Consider the following 18,899-nt stretch of genomic DNA (forward strand, 5'->3'; position numbering starts at 1 on the left):
TAATAATTCAAGTAAAAACTGTGAAGGATTCATTTGGATCAGGAAATCATTTACTGGAGACACTCTAAATGAATCATTTGAATCAGCCAATTGTTTACTTGAAATTCACTTTGAATTAATCATTTGAATCAGCGAACAGTTTACTGGAGGATCACTCTGAACAGATCATTTTTATCAGTGATTCATTTACTGGAGACTCACTCTGAACAGATCATTTTTATCAGTGATTCATTTACTGGAGACTCACTCTGAACAGATCATTTTTATCTGTGATTCATTTACTGTAGACTCACTCTGAACAGATCATTTTTATCAGTGATTCATTTACTGGAGACTTACTCTGAACAGATCATTTTATCAGTGATTCATTTACTGGTGACTCACTCTGAACAGATCATTTCAATCAGTGAATTGTTTACTTGAGACTCTCTGAATGAATCATTTGAATGAGTAAATTGTTTACTGAAGACTCACTCTGAATGAATTATTTGAATTAGTAAATTGTTTACTGGAAACTCACTCTGAATGAATCATTTGAACCAGTGAATTGTTCACTGGAGATTGAATTTAGATGAATTATTTGAATAAGTAATTAATAGATCAATTGAATCAGTGAAATGTTTACTTAAGACTCTTCAAAATAATCGTTTGAATCAGTGAATTGTTTACTGGAGACTTGCTCTGAATGAATCATTTGAATCAGTGAATTGTTTACTGGAGACTTGCTCTGAATGAATCATTTGAATCAGTGAATTGTTTACTGGAGACTCACTCTGAATGAATCATTTGAAACAGTGAATTGTTCACTGGAGATTGAATTTAGATAAATTATTTAAATCAGTAATTAATAGATCAATTGAATCAGTAAAATGTTTACCTAGGACTCTTCGAATTAATCGTTTGAATCAGTGAATAGTTTCCTGGAGACTCACTCTGAATGAATCATTTGAATTAGTAAATCGTTTACTGGGGACTCACTCTGAATGGAGTGTCTAAAATAGTGTTTTAAACATATTTAGATCTTTATTGCATCAGTGATTTAGTCTTTACAGCCATTTGTCCTCATGGTCTAAGGACTTACAGTAAGTAAAGGGTAAACTACTGTTTTCCTACTATTATCTGGCTGTTTACCATACAGAATCATGGTACAATGTGAAGGATTATTGAATTGAGAATGTGCTCTGCTTCTACAGTATTTCTCTCAGCTAATGCCCACTGCTGTTTGGTTCTGCTTTGTATGGTTTCTGTGTATGTGTGTGTGTTTTGGGTAAAAGCTTCTGGCTGTTGCTCAGTGTGTAAATCCAGATTTGGCCTCTTGTTCCCGATTTGCAGAAATCCCGTCACTATCAGGACAAACCGCTGTAATCCTGCTCACCTCAGTCCACAGCACATCTGAAGCTCAGAAGCTTTTTAGAGGAAATACACAGATTTTTTGTGTAGAGAAGTGAAGGATATTTTGGAAATCTAGTGTACAGTATTTGTAGTGCTCACTATATTAGTTTGACTATTATATTCAAAGAGGGAAGTTCATCCCAAAATGAACATTTTGCCATAATTTACTCATCCATTTTTTTTTTCCAAATTGGCATTCATCGCAGAAAATACTTCTAATTTCTTGTGCCCCTTAAATTACTGATTTTATTTAGTTTTTAAATAGTATATATAATATAGGGCTGTGCAATTAATCGAAAATCTGATTTTGATTTCAATTATGGCTTCTAACGATTATGAAAAACCATTAATCGAGATAAACGATTATTGCATCATATACCAAAAGCGCGAAAGACCGCGTGCTTATGTGTGTGTGTAACACGCGCACATGCATAAGCACGCAGTCAGCCTTCGGTCTCATTCGCATTCTGAGATGAGCAGAGGAGCGCAGACATCTAAAGTAATCTTAACGTGAGCGCTTTAATGGTCAAATAGGTGTCAAAATGCGGTGATTAGTGATTATTCATATTAACCCTCATTTGCGTAATAAACAAACAAGTTGAGAATCAAAAGACACGTGAAAGAGAAACCATTAAAGTGACAGTGCGAAATGATCATTAATCAAACGACGAGAACATCCCTTACTGCTCCTGACTGAAGAATTTTTGTAGCTAAAGTGTTTTTCTTAGGGTGAAGATGCTTAAATCACAGTTTGTTTTATATTTTTATTCTATTGTATTTATTTCTCTTTTCTTTGCAGGGTGGAAAATAACTATATATATATATATATATATATATATATATATATATATATATATATATATATATATATATATATATATATATACACACACACATACATATACATATATATATATATATATATATATATACATACTTTGCAGTGGCGTATAGCGGAAGTGATTAGGGGGCCACACTTCGTCGCGATTTTCAATAATTAAAAATCCGGCAACCGCAATACTCAAACAGTTTTGCGAGAGAATGCAAAAAATCTTTGCGAGAGAACGCAAAAACTTAGAAATATATATTTTCCTTCCACCCATTTTTTTTTCACCCAGCCAAATTTTTTCTCCTACACTTTGTCCCTTCCGGGGTTCCGTAAAATTCAAAGTGTGATTCAAAGGCTTAATTAGGGTAATTAGGCAGTTCATTGTATAACAGTAGATTCTTCTGCAGATAATCAAAAATATATATTGCCTAAAGGGGCTGATAATATTGACCTTAAAAGAGGTTTCAAAATATTTAAATCTGCTTTTATTCTAGCCAAAACAAAACAAATAAGCCTTTCTCCAGAAGAAAAAATATTTTAGGAAATACTGTTAAAATTCCTTGCTCTGTTAAACATAATTTGGGAAATATTTATTTAAAAAAAAAATTCTCAGGAGCGCTAATAATTTTGACTACAACTAATAATCGTTTGGAATAATCGTGATTATAATTATGACCAAAATAATCATGATTATAATTATGACCAAAATAATCGTGATTATAATTTTTCCCAAAATCGAGCAGCCCTACATATGAGCAAAACATCTGAATTGGGTCACATTTAATTGGCAGTGTAAACGGGGCCCAAGTGGCCTATAGTCTACGTTTGTTATGAATAAATAATATTAAAACAAATAAACAACTCATTCTTAAAAAAAAAAGGCAAAAGAGCTGTGTGCATGTGCACATTTGAAAAATGTCGGGCTGTAAACTGGTTCGGGCTTTTAAAAAGCTGTCAATCAAAATGTTCTTGTCGGACTCGGGCCGAATTCAGTCGGGCTTGGGCCTATTGGGCCTAACTTTTATAGTCCGATTACAGCCTGGACCACATTACAATGGGAGCCTATTGGAAAACACAAAAAACACATGAAGGCAGGACAAAGAAAAATACACAATACAGTGCGCAACAAAAATACAAAATAAACTTTAGCCATCATAACATCATTAAAATACAATTCATTAATTTTTACTGTTATTTGTTTATATCCACACACTACTACAACACAACTAGATATAAGTGTAATGCGAGCATTATAATTTGTCGTTTTGTTAATGTATTTTGTGTTCATCTGTATCCGCTAGTCAGATTTGAGGATTTAAATCCTGTGGGTTAAGCCTGAGCTGAGGGGCTTGAAGAAAAATCCTCATTTGCTAATAGTTTGACTTGGATTGAATGCTTTTATATAAAGAGCATCTGTAAAAATATTTGGGAATAGCTCTACATTTGCATGTTTGCCAGATATTTGCACATCAGGGCTTATTAAAGGCGACCTAATATGCAAAAATCACTTTTATAAGGGGTTTAAACACAATTGTAAATATATACAAGTGTGAATATATCCAGCTTCTAATGGTAAAAATGCATTAATTCTATTTTTTCATAATCAGACTTGATTAAAGCAGTCTGCAGAAACGGTTTGATTGACATTCTGCCTTTGTACGTGTCATCAGAGTGGGAAAGCCCCGCCCATTAGTGACCATCTCTTCCTCATTAGCACATGAACAGCCCTGAGTGAGAAGCAGCCGTCTGCCATTAGAGTGTTCAACAGCTGAAGATATTAGCTTTTTCACACAGTGATACTGGCAAACATCTGGAAAATTTCCGGAACGACTTTACTGGTAAATAAAATATGTGCAGTTCACACAGGCAGCGACATTCTGGAATTATTCTGGAAAGGACCATTCACACTGCAATTACAAAATACCGGTAAATTCGTTAACCAGGAAGGAGCTCTAAGTGAAGTTTATTTATAAACTAATTTTGAGAGGATCACGTGCTTTCCCACAGATGATGATGTCCTGCATGAGCTAATCGTGATCCTTCAATCCAGAGGTCGTGTTAACCGAATATTTTTCGTCATTGATGGATTTTTTTTAGCAGTGACGGAAAAATCTGAAGGTGATCCGTCATTTTGACGGATTATGCTGAGGGGGATCTATTGTAATTAGTAGCTGACTGTAATTCCCACTCCTGTCCAGCTGATGGCGATTGCCCTTCTTTTGTCTCCTCTTTGTCAGCGCTGTGTACAGTTGCAAAAATCTCACAGCAGCTGAGTGTGAGAAGTTTCTTTAAACGGCCAAATAGTTGTGATATTAATAATAAAGGTGAAAAAAAGAGGAAGTGATGCAGTAGACGATGAAGAACAAACAGACAAAAATCCTCAGTCGCCGACAGCTGTTGTTAAGGGCCAACCAAGCAACAACAAGGAGGTCAGGTGGTTTGGAGTGAGTTGTGAGCAACATGCACTACCGAACGCAGAGGGGTGAAGCCGCGCCCCTGGTGCTGAAGGAGCATGTCCTGCAGTGTTTTTTCCTGGTGAAACAAGTGCTGGCAAGACCAGGAAATCCCACATTCAGAAAATCCAGCAAACTTCTGATCACTTCCATGGGAAAAATGTTTCCTAACTACAAAACCCTGGCTGAAGTGGCGCTACCAAGATAGCAGGTAGTAATCGGCCCGAGCTCGGCTGCCCTTCGGCGCCTCCGGCTCCGAATCGGCGAGTGTTATCTGGGGCGAGTATGGCCCACAGCTCACTCCCGCACATGCTTTTGTGATGTGGCTAGAAAGCACTGACCTGATTCCTGTTAACCATATCTGGCCCGAGTCTGTCTGCAGAGTCCAGGCCGCTTCTGGCAAGGACTTTCCAGTGTGGCAGCAGAACGCGGCTTCAGCCTCCAGAACAAATGTAAAACTGTCACGAGAAGTCGACTTTCCGAGGCAAAGACACAGAATTTAATGACTGTTGCCTCTGCATCAGTTTCTATTGATGCGTTTGATTACGCACAGGCAAGATCCCAGTTCAGGTCGACGCAGGAGGAAGATATGAGGTAAGGCAGATATGAGTTATTGTTCGTTTGTCAAATAAATAAACGAATAATTTAGCCGATATGCTCGTCGCGCAAGTTCATTATTAAAATATGCATGAAAAGCGATTATGAAATATGCAAATTAATTGACGGTCAATAATAGATTAAAACAGAATTTTTACAACCCTCTCCGTCAAAATGACGGACAATGACAAAGTCTAACGCGACCTCTGCTCCAATCATATGATTTTTCTTATGGATTGGGCGGCACGGTGGCCCTGTGGTTAGCACCATTTTCCCCACAGCAAGAACACTGCTGGCTCTGATCCTCAAAGGGCCGGTAGGTGTTTCTGTGCGTAGTTTGTATGTTCTCCCTGTGTCCGCATGGGTTTTCCTACGGCTTCCTCCCACCATCCAAAGAGATGCACCACACACAACAGACTAATGCCGAGTTCAGACTGCATGATTTTCAAAGTAGTCGTGTCACAGATGTTTTCACACTGCATGACTATCTGGGCTAGCGTTTCGTCGCTGCTTTGTTTACACTGCAAGATGGATCGGCGACAGGGACTTTCACATTGCATGACTTTACTATAGGAAGAATCGCCGACAACTTCGTCCAAACTACGTCTCACAGCCAAAAACACGTCGTATATCTTTTGTTATTAACTACATAATGAGAAAGAAGCCTTTAATGGGGTAGAACATGTAAGGCAAGGCAAGTTTATTTATATAGCACATTTCATACACAATGGCAATTCAAAGTGCTTTACATAAACAAGAATAAAAGAAACAAGTGAAATAAACATAAAAACAAATAATAAAAATGCGTAAAAACAAAACAAAACATAAAAACAGGTAAAATGTGATATAAAAGAATGAAGAAGAAGAGAAAAACATGATAGTGCAATCTGTCGGACGCAGCACAGTGCTCATTCAGTAAAGGCACAGCTAAACAGATGTGTTTTCAGTCTTGATTTTAATGTGCCTAATGTTGGAGCACATCTGATCATTTCTGGAAGCTGATTCCAGCAGCGAGGGGCATAGTGGCTAAAAGCCGATTCACCCTGCTTTGACTAAACTCTTGGAACTTCTAGTTTATATGATCCTAATGATCTGAGTGATCTGTTCGGTTTGTATTCAGTCAGCATATCTGTGATGTATTTAGGTCCTAGGCCATTTAGTGATTTATAGACCAGTAATAATACTTTAAAATCTATTCTGAATGTAACTGGCAGCCAGTGTAAAGACCTGACGACAGGTGTGATGTGCTCTGATTTCCTGGTTTTGGTTAGAATTCTGGCTGCAGCGTTCTGGATGAGCTGCAACTGTCTGACTGTCTTTTTAGGAAGACCAGTGAGGAGTCCATTACAGTAATCCACCCTGCTGCTGATAAAAGCATGAACAAGTTTCTCTAAGTCTTCACTGGAAACAAAGCATCTGATTCTTGCTATGTTTTTGAGATGATAGTATGCTGATTTACTGACTGCTTTGACATGACTGTTGAAACTCAGATCTGACTCCAGAGTCACACCAAGATTCTTGACCTTATTTTTTCTCGTTTGACCTTTAGTGCCAAGGTACGCATTTACCTTGAGAACCTCATCTTTGTTTCCAAACACAATCATTTTAGTTTTCTCTTTGTTTAACTGAAGAAAGTTTTGGCACATCCAATTGCTCATTTCATCAATGCATTGGCAGAGGGTGTCAATGGGGCTGTAGTCATTAGGCAGTAAGGCTAGGTAGATCTGAGTGTCATCAAAATAGCTGTTAGCTACATGTTTGATCACCTGGGTTTAAAGGGAATTAGCCATTTCTCCTCAACTTAAGTTGATAATAAACTAATTTCTTTCTGTATGAAACGTCAAACAGACACGGTTGCTCCTGAGTCCTGTCAAACCTCCACTAGTTTTTCCTCTATTTCGTGGGTCCAAATAAACCGAAAAAGAGCGCTTTTAACTTCTCCCCCAGCCTCCCGCTGGCCTGCGGCAGGTATACACACACGCACACACAAGTGAAAGCTGCTCTCTCATTGGCTGTAGGCGATCGCTGATGTTATTTTCAGTCATAACTCAATTCACACGGCATGATTTGAATCTCCGACAGCTCCAGATATTCAGCACGCCAAATATCTCACAGGCATCGGCGACTCATCTGCGATTCTCAGATTGCGCCTTTGATAGTTCATACTGTGTGATTGTCACTCACGTGCACGAGCAGCGATTTGCCTGTGATTTCAGGCATTTGTCGGCGATTTCTCAAAACCTGTCGGCGAGCCAAAATCAGGGCTAAAATCACGCAGTCTGAACTAGGCATTAGCTAAGCAGGCAATTTGTCTAGCTCCCTTCCTTCTCAAAGTAGTTTGCCCTAGCCTCTTCAGCCGGTGAGTTTTTTGAGATCTACCTGAGCTCAATCTCCCCTCTCGCTCTGCGAATGGGAGGGAGCCCTGAGCTCGTGGTTGCCATTTTTTCTCATTACAGCGACTAAGAGGATTATAAATGTGAGTTTTAGCGCAAATGAACACAAATAAACACCTCTTGAGATTTTTGCCGTGATAACAATGCTCTTGTGTTAAATCTGCAGACACATAGGCATTTGTAGCTCCGCCCTCTTTTAAAAAGAGCACAGTGTCATTTGAATTTAAAGTGACAGTCACCAAAACAGTACAATTAGGATCAAAGCTTAAAAGGGTCAGTTTCAGGGAGTTATACAACATTATTTGTGTTTTATTTTGAGCTGAAACTTCACTCACACACACACTCTCACACACACACACTCTAGGGACATCAGCGATGCATTTTACGTCTTGTAAAAATAGGTCCCCTTTAAATCATGTGTTGGATGGATGTCAAACTCCACTAAACCGATGCTCCTGATCAGCATATGAAGAGCTGCTGAAGTTCAGAGGTCAAGATCGTCTAGAATAAGCGTGATTCAGCCCAAACAAACGCCCGCTGTGAGACTCCATCATTCACAGATATTAATTGTGGCCTGAAGCGTTCAGGAAATCTGCTGGAGAGGAGGATAATAAACATCATTTATCGCTTTGTCAAGTAACTTCTCTTTCTGTGGAATACAAAAGAGGATTTTAGCATTTTCCACAGATTGTTCATGCTCTTTATTTCTATGCAGTGGGAATAAATGGCAGCTTTGATTGACGTTTAGCTTTAACATGAACAAATACAGCTCTAAGGAGTTTTTTTTTTTGACAAAAATAATAATAATTTTTTATTAAATAATATTTTTTGTTATTAAAGTGCTTTTCAATTAAAATTATTTTTTTCAGTGTATTTGTAGACAATAGTTTTACTGTTTAAATCCTTTCTAATTATTAATTCTTTAGTCTTTGCCGTGATGACAGTACATAATATTTCACTAGTTATTTTGCAGCTTAAAGTGACTTTTAAAGGCTTAACTAGGTTAAAAAAAAACCAAAGGATGAATATTTTTTTCTATCTCAGACAACAGAACATCACTACAAATGAATAAGTATTCAGGTGTTTTTTATATGATTCTAGTTAAGTATTTTAATATAATAATAATTGTACACAGAACAATTTTTCTTTTCTTTTTTTTGCCTACTACTAATTAAAAACTACTAATTATTATTTTTGTTGTTGTTGTTGTTGTTATGGTTGTTTTTGTTGTTGTTATTATTATAATAATTATTATTAGTTTTGGTAATAAATTATCATACCTATTTAATAATAATAATAATATTACCACAAATAATAACAATTGTAATAATAATAATAATAAGAATAGTAATAATAATACCAATAACATGACTAATATTATAATATAATTTAAAACACTATTTAGTAATAATAACAATAATAATAATATTTAGGAATAGAATATCATTACAAATGAAAAAGTATTCAGGTGTTTTTTATTATTATAGTTAAGTATTTTTTAAATAATAATAATTGTACATGGTACAATTATTTCATAGCAGCAGTTTTTAAAAAAAATATTAAAGCATTTTTATTTTATCTTATGCCTACTACTACTACTACTACTAATTATTATTACTATTGTTATTAGTATTATTAGTTTTGGTACAACAATTATCATGCCTATTTAATAATAATAATAATAATAATAATAATAATAACATTAATAATAATAATGATGATGATGAATAAATGTTTAATATACATTAAAAAACTATTTAATAATAATGACAATAATAATATTTAGGAATAGAATATCATTACAAATGAATAAGTATTCAGGTGTTTTTTTATAATCATAGCTAAGTATTTTTATATAATAATAATAATAATAATAATAATAATAATAATAATTGTATACTGAATCATCGTAACAGCAGTTTTAACAAAATATTAAAGCATTTTTCTATTATTTTATGGGTCACACTTTACAATAAGATTCATTAGTTAATTAATTATCATGCCTATTTAATAATAATGATATTAAAGTATAGGCTAATAGAATATAAAGAATAGCCATGTCAATAAAAGATTTTAAATATTTTTTTTCACATTTTTCAAGTGCCTTAGACTTATTTTTGTTTGTTTATTCTGATAAATTCCTTCCCTAAGAGCACCGACACAATAATTAAGCTACGCCTGAGCACTTTTTTTTTGATTTAGCATTTTTACACTTTAAATTTTATTTATTAATAACAATAATAATATTTTTCGGTGGACGGAGGGAAAATATTTCCTATATTTGTCAGTAAACCACAACAAGCTCTTAAAGTTTCTCTATTGCTGACGACTGGTTGTCGATAATTTAAATGCAATGTTCAAATTAAATGCAAAAGTTGAGATTCATGAAGAAAGTCAAGATTTTCACCACAATATTTTGTGCTATAAGTTAATATTAATCAACATATCCACAAGTTTGCAGATGGATGAGGAACTGGAGTAGATTAATAACTCATCTCTCGTCTCTCCTGAGAGCTTCACTTGAGAAACCACGTCTCTTATTGAAATATAACAATATCAGGCTCTTGTGTTGTAGATGCACGCTCTTCATCTCATCAATCATGTGTGTGTGTTGTAGAACAATCTGACTGTGGTGTGTGTGTGGAATCATGGCACTCCTGCATTATGGAGAGATGACCCGTGACTCCTGCACTTCCTCTTCATGTGTGTGTGTGTTTGTGTGTGTGTTTTGACGTCTCCATCGCCGGATGTTTGCTGACACGTTTTGTGTGTGATGTTTGAGGCGGCGTGTGACTGTTTCCTTTCGCTGTAAAGAGACACGACCTTTGACCCCAAGCTCATCAATTATAGACCGCTGTCACTGATCAGTGACGGGACATCCAGACACCTGCCGCAGAGTGTGTGTGTGTGTTTGTGTGTGTGTGAGAGAGAAGGATGTCTAAATGTCAACTAGATGTTTATTATTAATAAACAATATATTATTAATAAAACATAATAATACATACAAAAGTAATAATTATTTAAAGTATTTAATTAAATAAGAAATTATGATTATTATTATTACATTTTGTTAGTAGTAAAAAAATACATTATTATTATTATTATAAAATAATAGTTTTACAATTTTAGAAAATGCAAAGTTTATTTACATTTTATTAACATATGTTTTAAATACTATATTTATTTTATTGTATTTGATGTTTCTATTTTTAAAATGTGTGAAAGATAGTAAAGGTGTTTAATGAGGATAATTAATAATAATAATATTATTAATGCACTTTATTAATAATATTTTATTAGTAATAATTTAAATTATTTTTATTAAAAACACTTATTGATAATTTCAGCATATGAAATGTTTGAATAATAATAATAATACTATTATTAATAATAATAATAATAATAATAATAATATGTTGTTATAATATAATTATTCTTGTAATAATAATAATAATAATAATAATAACATATTGTCGTAATAATATATTTTATAATAATTATTATCTTTGTTATAATAATAATAATAATAATAATAATAATAATAATAATAATAATATTCTTTAAAAAAATAATATATTGTTATAATTATTAATATCTTGTTATAATAATAATATATTGTTATTTTAATAATTATTCTTGTTATAATAATAATAATAATAATAATAGTATATTGTTATTATAATAATTGTTCTTGTAAAAATAATAATATATTGTTATAATAATAATTATTGTTGTTAAAATAATAATAATAATAATAATAATAATATATTGTTTAAACAATTATTATTCTTGTTATATTATTATTATTATTAATATTATTAGTATTATATTTCATTTTTAGAATATATAAATTATATATAATGTTTATTTACATTTATTTCAAGGTTTAGAATTTTTTTATAAATATAGTATTTATTTTACATTACTTTTACTGTTTTCTTTTCTATTCTATTCTAATTTCGATTTTTTAAATGTTTAAAAAGGTTTTATCAAAGTAAAAGTGTTTTAAATAAAAACTATTTATAGTAATAATAATATTCATTTGATGTAGTAGTAGTAATAATAAAGGAATGAACTGGCATTTGGTATATTTTAAAATAATATTTTTATGTGTTTTTTATTTAATTCATAAATATACTCATGGTAAATCTGTTTCAGTATATGAAATAAAGTTAAAGGAAATAAGAATATTAACAATACAAATGATGATAGCTGATTGAGTTTAAAAGAGTTATTGTTTATAGTTGCAAATATTGTTGTTGTTGTTATTATTATTATTAATTTGAATTATAAGTTTAGTATGTTAAAAATCTTTGTTCATATTTATTCTGGTAAATGAATAAAACATCCTGAATTATATCCATTAAACGATAAACTATAATTTATATATATATATATATATATATATATATATATATATATATATATATATATATATATATATATATATATATATATATATTACAAAATATATATTATTTATTAAATATTAATGTTTAATATTTTATTTTAATGTTTAATAGGTGTTTGGCCCTCTGATGCTGTGTTCACACCAGACGTGGAACGTGCAGATAAATTGCGATATTTGCGTGTAAATAGTTGCGTGAACATTTGAGTTTACTCGCCTCATTCGCGCATCTAACCCGCTTCATACGCGCATCAAATCTGCATCAAAACAGATGCAGATTCGCGTGATGGGCAGGGCTTCTGTCTGCCCGGTGACTCTAGCTTCATAGCTAAATGGCTAACATGTATTTTATTAAGAAAATAACAGTGTTTATGTGCTTTATGAAGGCTGAAAAACGCATCGATACGTTTAAGGCCATGTCTGAGTCCACTAGATCCTTTCAGAGGTGCAGCAGCTCTCCTCCAAAAAATTAACCTGGATGATGGAAGCTTTCAGCGGTGCTTCTGACTGAGCTAGGCCGAGTTTGATGAACTTTTTGTCAGTGTCGGCTGGAGGATTTCCCCCAGAACACCAACAACAGACAATACATCATCATTACGCCCCCACAAGAGCAAGCTCCTGATTGGTTTACGCGGCGCGAACGTCCATTGATTTTCAGATTTTTGAACTAAAGCTATTTGCGCGAATTCGTGGCATTCACGCAATTCGCGTCATACGCTCCGCAGGATGTCTATTCGCGCATTTGCATTGAGATAACATGTAAATCACTCGCGCTTGACGTGCGTTCCGCGTCTGGTGTGATTGCAGCTTGAGTGTCTGTGAATCTACAATTACTGTAATCAATTAGGTTCACTGTCACACAAAAAGTCTTGAAGTGATCTTTGACACCGAGTTAAAGTTTGACAAGCAAATAAATTCAGTCGTCAAAAGTGTTTTCTATCAATTAAGAAATATTTGAAACCTTTTCTGTCTTTTAAAGAGTTGGAAACCATCATCAATGTTTTTATTACATCCAGATTGGACCACTGCAACTCTTTGTATTCAGGAGTTTCGCAGGCTTCAATTGCACGCCTGCAGCTGGTTCAAAATGCAGCTTTTGAACTGAGAAGAGTAATCCATCGATGTGCAGCTCCACAAGCCCCAAAAACAAACCAATTAAGTTCAACATCACTACATTTAATAAGTTTGTGTAAATGTCAGCCCATACAGTATGAATTGTTTGCAACAATTTGACTAGAATAATTTTTTTTCTGTGCATGTAAAGAAAAGAGTTGCATCACATTAAACCTATTATTTCACTTCAGTTTTGTTAGCAGTTCTAAATAATAACGAGCAAACATTTCTCTGTAAACCAGCGCTTCAGAAACAGGTTTTCAGGTTGTTTTTCCTGCTGAATAATCTGTAGTGAATGCAGATTCATGTTTGCGGATGAACAGGCGTGTTTTTGTGAGGAACTATCACTCAAATGAAGCTGTGAATTAAATTAGGGCTGACATCAGGGTGAAATTAGCATGCAGGCCGCTGTGTAAATGGCCGTTGTGTTGCTGTGTTTGTGTGCGCTGGCATTACGTGCGCATGACTTGCCGTGATTGTCTGTGGCTGGTTTGTTCAATCCTGCTTAACACACGCTTGAGTGATTTCTACATGACCTACATGACCTTCTGTTGCTGATGCGTTTCTTCAGCAAAGGTTAACGATCTGCCTGATATTAACCAGAATAACTGCTCAAACACTGGAGCTGATGGTTGATTTCAGTTTGGCACTTAAAGGCGACCTATCATGCCACTTTTTACGAGATGGATATGAAGTGTCTGATGTGTGTATAGTGTGTATGTGAAGTTTCAGCTTAAAATAACAGACAAATAATGTTTTAGAACTCTTTGAAACTGACCCTTTTAGGGCCCTATCATACACCCGGCGCAAGATGCGATGCAATAGTTGTTTGCTAGTTTCAGCTTGTAACAAGAGTCATTTTGACGTTTTGCCCACGCTGTTTAAATAAAAAATGCATTTGCGCTCATATGTGCGCTCATAGGCGTTCTGGTCTAAAAAGGAAGGCGTTCTGAGGTGGACCGCTGGCGCATTGCTATTTTTGAGAAACTATAATAGATTTTTCAATAGACCAAAACAAAGCGGTCTATTGTCCAGCGCTGAGTGCGTTAGTTGCGCCTCGCTTACACACTGCTTAATACACACAAAATTAAGAGCAATACGCAAATATCTTTACATATGAAAAAGAATTAAAATATTAAGGATATATATAGGATATAAATATAAAGGATTAAAATATCACAAAACATATTATTTTCTTGCCTACATAAATATAAAAACCACTGTCTTCATGCCTTCTTCATCTCAGGGGTTTTTTCAGTTCATTCATAACAATTTGCTTTTGTATAATGTTATCATTATTAGCAGTGTTATTTATTATATGCATATTTATATTTGTTTTATTAAAAACAAGCTTAGATTTGTCCACCTGTCAGGTTTTAGACCATATGGGGTACAGCATGTGTTTTGGGATATAACTCAGATTTTTGAACACACTTGGTTATTATTGTTTATTCATTCGTTTGCTAGAAATTAGAACTGAATTTAGAAATAGTTTTGAAACAGATCTTTGTGCTTAACTTACAAAATGTATTATTTATAGGCTAAATAATGTCTGAGCGTACAAGGTTTCCCTATCTATGAGAGTGAAAGTGAAAGTTAATAATTTATCTCTCATTCTCGGGCTGTAGATGCTCTGTTTAACTGTTTTCTCGCTAGTGAAATGCTCAGTTTTTCAACTTCCACTTACTTTACGTCATGTAAATAGCAAATGCACCATGGCGCGACGCAACTGGCTCTTAAAGGGAATGGAAGATGAGACTCTGATTGGTTTATTCTCAAAACACACCTATAACTCATTAAGAAAATAAACTCAACCCTGTTAGATCATGCGCCACGGCACAAAGCGGATTTTTCCATCCTTATATTAGCAAAAGTGGATTCTGACATACTCTGAATGCTTTTGCGCCCTGCGCTTAGCACTTTGCGCATGGACTGTCAAAATAGAGCCCTTAGGCTTTGATATTAAGGCTGATTTATACTTCTGTGTCAAGGGCATGTGTATGGTCTGGAGCAGCCTTCGCGCAGTCGCATAGCCTGATGCTGATGTGCACCTCTTAAAAAATTGACCCACACGTTGTAACGACGCGTAGAGCAAGCTCTTTGATTGGTCGGCTTAGTAGCTGTGACAAGTGTGGGCGGTGCAGAGAGCTGAAAGCCCGATGGAGCGATTGTTTACAAGTGTCAAGTCCCGTAAAGGAGCTCCAGATGGAAACTTTTCTTTTGTGTTTACCTTATGATTAAAGTTGTTGCATTTCCGCCGGTTCCCGCCTCTGAATGAGTGAGTTTTAGCTTCTTGCACATTAAGGTAGCGTTCAGAAAAAAACAAAACACTCGCAAGTATTCAGAGGAACATAATAACCTACTGCCAGCTAGTGTTTCGGAAGTGTTATTGCAGAACAACACATTCAGCACGCAGAAGATTAACGCGCTGATCACTCGACGCAGTAGTATAAACCAGCCTTTAGTCGTGCTGTTTTGGTGACGATCGCTTTAAATTCAAATCAGTTGTGCTTTTTTCAAAAGAGGTCAGAGCTACAAATGCCTGTGTGTCAGCATAGTGGCAGATTTAAAAACAAGACTAACGTCTAATGCTAATGAGGGAGAGATGGTCACTAGTAGGCGTGGCACTTTGAGAATGTAACCAAAGTGTTGATGTTGTTTTTATGAATTAATAAAATGATTTAAGTCAACTGTTTAACTCTGACAAATTATTATTGCTTTGTTTTTACGATAGAAAAATTTGTCGCTAATGTATCACGGAATGTACATCTTAAAAAATAAGTATGATTCTGTTCAGGCTGGTTTTCACTCTATCAGTCAGTAGCGGAGCAGTGTTTCTGAAGTGTTTTCGTCTCTCTGTATTTCCACTATTGTCTTATAAAGTGTTTTTTTTTTTAAACAGAATGCTAACGCACTAATCCGATTCAATTCTTTATGCTAAGCTAAGCTAAAAGTGAACAAGCTATGGATGCATAAATGGTTCAAGTCAACTGTTTAACTCAAATTGATTAAATTGATTTAATCTGAATATATACAGTTGAAGTCAGAATGATTAGCCCCCTTTGAATTTTTTTTTCGTTTTTAAAAATTTCCCAAATTATGTTGAACAGAGCATGGAAATTTTCACAGTATGTCTGATAATATTTTTTCTTCTGGAGAAAGTCTTATTTGTTTTATTTCGACTAGAATAAAAGCAGTTCTTTTTTAAACACCATTTTAAGGTCAATATTATTAGCACCTTTAGGCTATTTTTTTTTTCCGATAGTCTACAGAACAAACCATCATTATACAATTACTTGCCTAATTACCCTAACCTGCCTAGTTAACCTAATTAACCTAGTTAAGCCTTTAAATGTCACTATGCTGTATAGAAGTGTCTTGAAAAATTTCTAGTCAAATATTATTTACTGTCATCATAAAGATAAAATAAATCAGTTATTAGAGATAAGTTATTAAAACTATTGTGTTTAGAAATGTGTTAAAGAAATCTTCTCTCCGTTAAACAGAAATAAATAGTAAACTTGGACTAATAATTCAGGGGGGCTAATAATTGTGACTGCAACTATGTGCTGAGTTAACAAATGTCTGTTTATTTGTTAAAATGACTTGGGGTGTTTGTTTTGCTGTGCCATTGTGTTTCAATGGCAAACTAAATGCTATTGTTTGTTTTTCAGCGCGTTCATTTAGAGTTTTGCATTTATCAAAAGCTTTCATCCAGAGTGACTTGAGATGTTTTGCTGTGTTTAATTGTGTTTATTTTGTTTCTTAATTGTGTTTCTGTAGAACTGGTTTTCAGTCTCTCATTCAGTAGCGGAGCAGTGTTGATGTTGCTTTCATCACTGTGTTTCCACTTCTGTCTTCATAAAGTGTTTTTTTTTTTTTTTTGTCCGTAATGCTAATGGTCTAATCCGATTCAACTAATTTTGCTAAGCTAAAAGAAATACCAGAGAAAGAAATTGTCTAAATGGTTCAAGGCAATTGTTTTACTCCATTAAATTTGTAAAATTATTATTGTTTTGTTTTTTAACGATGTAAAAATGTGTTGCTAATGTGTCATGGATTGTACATGTTAAAATAAGTATGTGATCTGTTTAGGCAGATTTTCTGTTCAAGCTGGTTTTCACTCTATCAATCGCTAGCGGAGCAGTGTTTCTGAAGTATTGATGTTATTTTCGTCTCTGCGTTTCCACTTCTGTCTTCATAAAGTGTTTTTTTTTTTTTAAATGCTAATGGTCTAATCTGATTCAATTCATTATGTTAATCTAAGCCTTAAAGTGACCCCACCAGAACAAGAAACTTGTAAAATTATTATTATTATTATTTTTTGCAATGTAAAAACTAATGTATCATGGATTGTACATCTTGAAAAATAAGTGTGTTCTGTTCATGCTGGTTTTCATCTCCTAAAGCAGAGCAGTGTTTCTGAAGCGTTGATGTTGTTTTCGTCTCTGTGTATTTCCACTTCTGTCTTCATAAAGTGTTTATTTATTTATTTTTAAATATTTTTTTACACAATGCTAATGGTCTAATCTGATTCAATTCATTATGCTAAGCTTAGCTAAAAGTGAACCCACTAAAACAAGAAATCATCTAAATCAGTTGAAAAATAGTTTCAAAGGTCAGCTGTTTAATTCTAAAACGCTTGTAAAATTGTTATTTTTTTGTTTTGTTTTTTCCCTGTAAAAACCTGTTGCTAATTTATCATGCATTGAAAATAAGTTTAATTCTGTTCAGGCTGGTTTTCATCTGATCAGTCAGTAGCGGAGGAGTGTTTTTGAAGTGTTTATGTTGTTTTCGTCTCTGTTTCTACTTCTGTCTTCATAAAGTGTTTTTTTTTTTTTTTTTTTTTTTTTTTTTTTTTTTTTACAAAATGCTAATGGTCTAATCTGATTTAATTCATTATGCTAAGCTATAAGCTAAAAGTGACCCCGACCAGAACTCAAGAAAGAATTCAAGAAAGTCAACTGTTTAACTCTAAGAAATTTGTAAAATTATTATTATTATTATTTTTTGCAATGTGAAAACTAATGTATCATGGTTTATACATCTTGAAAAATAAGCGTGTTTCTGTTCAAGCTAGTTTTCACTCTCTTAAATAGTAGCAGAGCAGTGTTTCTGAAGTGTTGATGTTGTTTTCGTCTCTGTGTATTTCCACTTCTGTCTTAATAAAGTATTTATTTATTTATTTTAAAATATTTTTTACAAAATGCTAATGGTCTAATCTGATTCAATTCATTATGCTAAGCTAAACTAAAATTGACCCCACCAGAACAAGAAATCATCTAGATGAGTTAAAAATAGTTCATGTCAGCTAATTAATTCTAAAACGCATTTTCCCCTGTAAAAACCTGTTGCTAATTTGTTATGGATTGTTCATCTTGAAGAATAAGTTTGATTCTGTTCAGGCTGGTTTTTACTCTATCAGTCAGTAGTGGAGCAGTGTTTCTGAAGTGTTGATGTTGTTTTCATCTCTGTGTGTTTCCACTTCTGTCTTCATAAAGTGTTTTTTTTTTTTTTTTTTACAAAATGCTAATGGTTTTCATTCTCTTAAACAGTAGCAGAGCAGAAGTTTCTGAAGCGTTGATGCTGTTTTCATCCGTGTGTCTTCATAAAGTGTTTTCTCCTCTTCTCTCCTCCATGAGATGTGTTTAACCTTCATCCGTCTGTGCGGTCAGACTTCATGATAACCCTCTGCTCATCTCTGTGTCTCTCTT

The 18,899-nt window shown here is 33.9% G+C and overlaps 1 protein-coding gene across 15 annotated transcripts in view; it reads left to right on the top strand.

The window, feature by feature from the left end:
• sema4d (sema domain, immunoglobulin domain (Ig), transmembrane domain (TM) and short cytoplasmic domain, (semaphorin) 4D) overlaps positions 1–18,899 on the top strand; it is a 154,047-nt gene that overhangs the window by 48,681 nt on the left and 86,467 nt on the right. The gene's annotated exons all lie outside the window — the stretch shown is intronic.

This window comes from Danio rerio, chromosome 21 (genome assembly GCF_049306965.1).
Source record: "Danio rerio strain Tuebingen ecotype United States chromosome 21, GRCz12tu, whole genome shotgun sequence".
NCBI classification, from domain to species: domain Eukaryota; kingdom Metazoa; phylum Chordata; class Actinopteri; order Cypriniformes; family Danionidae; genus Danio; species Danio rerio.